Source organism: Jatropha curcas, chromosome 3 (assembly GCF_041381405.1).
Source record: "Jatropha curcas cultivar XTBG-Jc1 chromosome 3, XTBG_Jcur_1.0, whole genome shotgun sequence".
Classification (NCBI taxonomy): domain Eukaryota; kingdom Viridiplantae; phylum Streptophyta; class Magnoliopsida; order Malpighiales; family Euphorbiaceae; genus Jatropha; species Jatropha curcas.
The window spans coordinates 21,818,918-21,825,248 of NC_143153.1; positions in this window are offsets into that span (position 1 = coordinate 21,818,918).

Sequence of the window (6,331 nt, forward strand, 5' to 3'; positions counted from 1 at the left end):
ACTAACATGTTTCTAATAACAATTAAGTTGAATAATAAAAGAGGCAAGGAAAACCATTTTCAAGACGTGATAGGAACTTAAAAAGAGTCTGCAGTTACTTTCTAAGACTCTAGGATTTTTGCTCTGATACCACCTTTGTCACGATCCGTTTCCATGGGTCGGACCGGCACTAGAATCCAGGTAAGCATAAGGCCATCGAGACCCGTAGTAAGCCTAAGAATCACTAAGCCCAAATTCCAAGCCCAATTAAGAATTCACCTGTTCGTATATCGATAGCATTTTAAAGGCCCATATATTTTATAATCATATATCTTATGAAGCCCAAGTCCATATTTCTTAATAAATTATACAAGCACCACGATCCATATAAATTTCAGGAATAATAGTAAAATAAATACAAATATTATATCCAATCCGAAGCATGTAAATATAATCAATAATCATAATTAGACCCATCCATGGCACCATCAACCATATTGTCTTAATATATGGACTTGTTCATTCATAAGGACCAACAAAGATTTTAAGTTTATTACAAAAATATTTGAGTAGCTAACTCCCCCATTCATACCCAATTAGTCCTAAGTAACTGGTTGAGCACCACCGGAGGAGGAAGAACATTCCACTCTATCACCAACTAAAGAAATAAATAAGCTTAAATTAATAACTATTTCTACTTATTTATAAAATTCCTATACTTGGAATAATAGTCTAAAAATTCTACCAAAAATTCAGCAGAGTTTCCCTTAAAAGTTTGACTTTTCCCCTAATAAAATATCCACAAATCTCATTACCATATAAAGCCCATCTATCGGGCAATATTCACATCAATGAAACCCGTCTGCCGTTAACAATATTCATCAAAATCTCATCCTTAATATCCAAACATACATTTTGATTTAAACAACGTCAATATCCAATAAAATTTACATTTCCAACTTCAAATACATATATATCAAAGAATTCAATGACTGTGGATTCTAAACTAATAATTAAGCACAACTTTTTAACATACATATTACATACTACAAAGCTTAATTTTATTTTAAAAAGGGATAAAATATTCTACTTGTATATAAACCTATCTAAATAATTTAAATCTTATTATTTTATTGTACCTAATTTGATAATTAATCAATATAAGTTTGCTAAGATCACAAAATCGACCAATAAGTCACATTTCTGCAATGTTTCGGCTTAAAATCTGAATTTCCAAATTTGAATCGAATAATTGTATGACGGTCAAACAAGCTCAGATTGCAAAACTAATTATATATCTATAATCTACACAAGAAGGGGAATATTCTGTCTCTTTGGAGTTCCGGTCACCGGAACCACCGTCGGCCACTGGCACCGCCGCCGTACACTGTGGCCGAAGTGGCGGCAGGCTTGGAATCAAGCATTCTCGACACCAAAATGATCCAAAATTCACATAGAGTCTTAATTTCATATTAATTTCTACTAATTAAATCGATTTAACCTAAACTCTCAAATTTAATCATTTTAATCCCTATGTTCTAAATCCTTCAATACTTCATTTAAGGATCAAATTAATTAAAGAAGAACTAACTAAGAGTAACGGGGATTGATTTCCAACTAACCTAAGTGAAAAGGACTTGCCGAAAAATAAAACTCGCCCGCGTGAAGTCGAGTTTACAACGCAAAGCGACAGCTCGAGCTAGCTAAGAGAGAACGAGAGAGAGACAGTTGAGCTCCTTTCCCATCACCGATAATCCCTTTTTCTGATTGGCAGGAGTAGTTTTTCGGTGAATTAAAGAGAGTAATGTTGTTGTCGTGAAAGGGAAAGGAGATGAAAAGGAAATAAAGAAAATAAAAGAAAAGAAAGAAGGGAATAATAAAGAAAGAAAAAAATCGATGAAATGGGGAGGGTCACATGGGTCTTGGGTAGTCTAGGTCCTTCTTTTCTTTATTATTATTATTTAAATAATTTTTTTTTTATTTTTGTAAACTTCATTAGAAAGTGGGAAAATTATTATTTAGTCCCTCAGGTTTTACATAATTATCCAACTAATCTCAAGGTTTGCGCTAATATATAACTAGTCCCTCAGGTTTAACTCCGTCTAATTAAAAGGTCCTTCCGTCCGAAAAGTGGGTTTTTTTTCGTTAATTGAAGACTAAAAGAATAAAACACCCCTCCCTTCACTTCTTTGAAGTCTCCAATGCCTCGACTTTCTTCTTTACAACTGATTAATTGCACCAGTCGTTCTTCAATTTGGAATTAACACACCTTATCATTTCTAAATATTAATTTTGTATTTCTAGAGATATTTTTTTTGGTATTGTGTTATGTTTAGGTATGTCCTAAGTTTTGCTGCGGAGACCTTGACTTTTATATTAAATAAAAATTCCTGATTTGGTGATTGAAAGAAACGAGAATAATAACAAAAGAAAAAGGGGAAAGAGGAAAGAACTCGTTATTTCTGGTAAAAAAAAGACCAAGAAATATTTAAGGTCAAGGGCAGGAAGGAATTAGTTATATCATGAAACTGAAGCTGCAATAGTTCTAATTGATTTACTCATTCAGGTTCTAATACTGGATAAGCAAGATGCTAACGGATTGAGCAAGGACGTTTATAAGATTTAGCATCCGCCCACGAGATTAAATATATACCCATTCTTCTATTCCTTATATTTAGGCAAGTCGAATTATGAGTTGCGTCAAGTTTTCTTCAAAGAAAAAAAAAAGGAAAAAAATATGCTTGAATTTGGCAAAAAAAAAAAAAAAAGGGGGATATGGTTTTTATTTTTAACTTGTCTCATTTGGACCGATTTCGGACAGGTATCCAACGACGCAGACAAAATTGCAATATGATGCACAAGAAAGACCAGTACATCGGTGTGGCGATTCTGGCTTCTTTCGGTGACTATTTAGTTATGCCTTGTGTGGCGATTCTGGCTTCATACTGGTCCACGTTAGCGAGGGAGGGGTGTTTTAGTCTTTTAATCTTCAATTAACGGAAAACAACCCACTTTTCGGACGGAAGGACCTTTTAATTAGATGGAGTTAAACCTGAGGGACTAGTTATATATTAGCGCAAATCTTGAGATTAGTTGGATAATTATGTAAAACCTGAGGGACTAAATAATAATTTTCCCTTAGAAAGTTGATTTGGTTTTTTTAGGAAGAGTTTGGACTATTTGAGTTTCACTTGATTTATTTGAATTGATCCGGTTAAAATGATTTGATTCAAAGGACATTATTTACGTACCTTTTAAAATTAAATTAAATTTGATTGGTTTTGAAAATAAAATTGTTGGTCATTCCATAAGCATAACAAAAAATAATTTTAGATAATTAATTTTGTAAAAAATTACAAATGATTTTAATACCTTATTAAAATTTTCAAAAATTTAAAATTTTATATTAGTTCTGATATAATATATAATATGTGATTTTAAAAAAATATAAATAAATTTAAGTCAAAAACTAGAATTAATTAGAAGTCACAAGATATTATTTACATGGTTCAATTTATATAATTAGATTTTACAAAAGTGAGAAATTTTATAAGTCAAATATTTAAGTTATTATATAATTTAATTTTATTAATTAAAAACTATTCTATTAATAAGATAATTGGGATTTCATGTATATAATATAATTTCAATTGTATAAATACATGATACATGTTTTAACAATAACATAAATAAAAATTTATAATTATTTATTACAATTTTAAAAATTTATTTGGGCAAATAAAATTTGACATATTAGTAACTATTTTATGTTTAAAACTTTTATTTTTATAATTGTGTCGAAAAGAGTTATTTTTTTATTTACACAATTAAATAGTGACATTATATATTTTTTTTATTTTGAGTGTTGTGAGAGGGAATTCGAACTTGAATCTATTGTCGGATCGTATATGCACTTATTAATAAGTTGTGCCTTGGTGTGCAATAGTAACATTATATTTAATAATGAAATAAATATTTTATTTTTAATGACCTATTACATAGGTAATAAGTTATTAGAGCCATTTTGAATATAATAGTTTATATTTAACTACTTTAAATCTAATCGTAAAAACAGTTTCTGCATTAATACAGAATTTTTAAAAATGTATGGTCGTTTTACCTATGACTCATTTCCAATGACTTTCTTCCGTGGTTGTTTTCTTATTTTTTGTTGTTTTTCAATCCTCTAGGTTTTGATTTTTTTTTTTTTAATTACTTTATTTATTTATTTGTATATATGTATTATTATAACATAGGACAGTAGCAACTTCAATCCAAATATATCATTGCCTCCTCTTCAACCAAGATAACATCAACTCTTCAATCTTTTTTTTTTTCAGATTTTTTAATTTTTTTGTGTAATTTTTTAAATTTTTCTTTTTCTTTTTATGTGCATCCTGGGGCTTTTTTTTCTCTTTAACCTTTATTTCTTTAATAATATCTTATTTATGTCACCGATCATATGTATCATATGTGAAAAAGAGTGCGGATATGAGAAATATCATATTGATGGAGATGAAGAGAAAAGAAAAGCTAATTATAAATCAATTTATATATATTTTTAAATTTATTAGTATATTTTTAGCAAATCGTAAAAAACTGTAAATTTTTTTATTCATGCTTCATATTCATATATATATGTAAATGTTAATTATTATTTTAATTCATGTAATTATTATTATAGATTGGATTGTTTAATTTTTTTTTTTTTTTTGTCTCCATTCATTTACAATAATTGTCTACTTTTACATCTACTAGTTTTTAATTACATGCATTGCACGTTGTTCATTGTCTATACTCGTTAATTCTTTATAATATAACAATTTCTTTATAATATAATGATAGCCTAAATTTTTATAATGTTAGAGTATATTCAATATTGTTTATATAAAAATAAATACAATAGTTAATTTATATTAGCTTATATAATAATTACAATATATACTTATTTTTAAAATTTTTCATTACATATTTGTAAAAAAGGCAAAATATATATCATAAATAATATATATCTTTCACATATGTCTTCACATCTTGATTCTAGTTCCATTTTAGTTCCATATAAAAGACAATTAAACAATGAGTAAGAAAATAAACTATAAAAAAAATTGATAGCAAGATATAATATTTACCTTGAAATTAATTAATATTTTCTTTCAAAAATATTTATTCTTTTCTTAGTTCTAGAGAGCTCCATTGAAAGACAATCAAATATAAGTATTCTCACATTGAAAATTGTAAATTGTTCATAAAACTGAAATTGAAAATTTAAATTAATTGAAAAATACAAGCAATGAGTTTAATTACTAATATTAGCAAATAAAACATAAGTTAAGTAGCCAAATTAACAAAGAAAAATTTTATATTCACAAATTCTCAAAAATTCCTAAATAGAGGGAGACTAAATTGAGGAATTTTCTCTTTAGAATTATATTAAACTTTCTAATATAATTGAGATTCAAAAAAGAAATTAACATAACTAATTAAAACTAAACTCTCTTTATTTTCAACCAGTAGAATTAAAGTCATCAATGATATTTTTATCGATCCATAAATTTAACAGAGATATTTTTATTTAGTATAGAAATATTTATTTTTTCAATCAATAAAATTAAAGTCTTAAATTATATTTTTGTCGATCCATAATTTAGCATGGACATTTTAAGAACCCAATATTCCCTATTCGTATTTTATTTCAGTGGATAATTTATTGTTTTATCAATTTAATTTATTCTCGGACATACTTTTCATGTTTTCCATGCTGAGGATCCAATAGAATACAAGCAACTATGCTAATCATTGCTATTTTTTTCATCTTATGTACGAAAAAAAAAAACTAATCAAAGGTACATTTAATTTTGTACGTCGTTTATGATTGATATTTATGTTATTTTAAATTTAAAATCACATTAACCAATTTAATTACAATTTATGATATTTATGTTATTATGTAGCTACTCTAATTTTGTAACACCCCTTCCCGGTCCACCCGTTAACCCGAATGAACCGAGTCGAGATGCTACAACACTGGTTGACTGTATGATTAGACATGCTGATATCAGAATAATGAATATTTATATATATACCGATACCGTTTACATTACTAGTGTACTGAATATTTATATACATTATACAAGTGTTCAAAATGAGATGGGCCCAACTGTGTGCCCTGTACATGCCATGAAAGAATAATAAAAGATACATATCAAAATAGGGAGCTACCCTGAAGATTTAGTCTTCTGTAGATGAACGTCAGCAGTTGTAATCCGACTCTCTATGAACCAGTCTCAAAACCTGCGAGTTAAACAAGTAACTCGCTGAGCTATTACAGCTCAGTGGATATCTCAATATA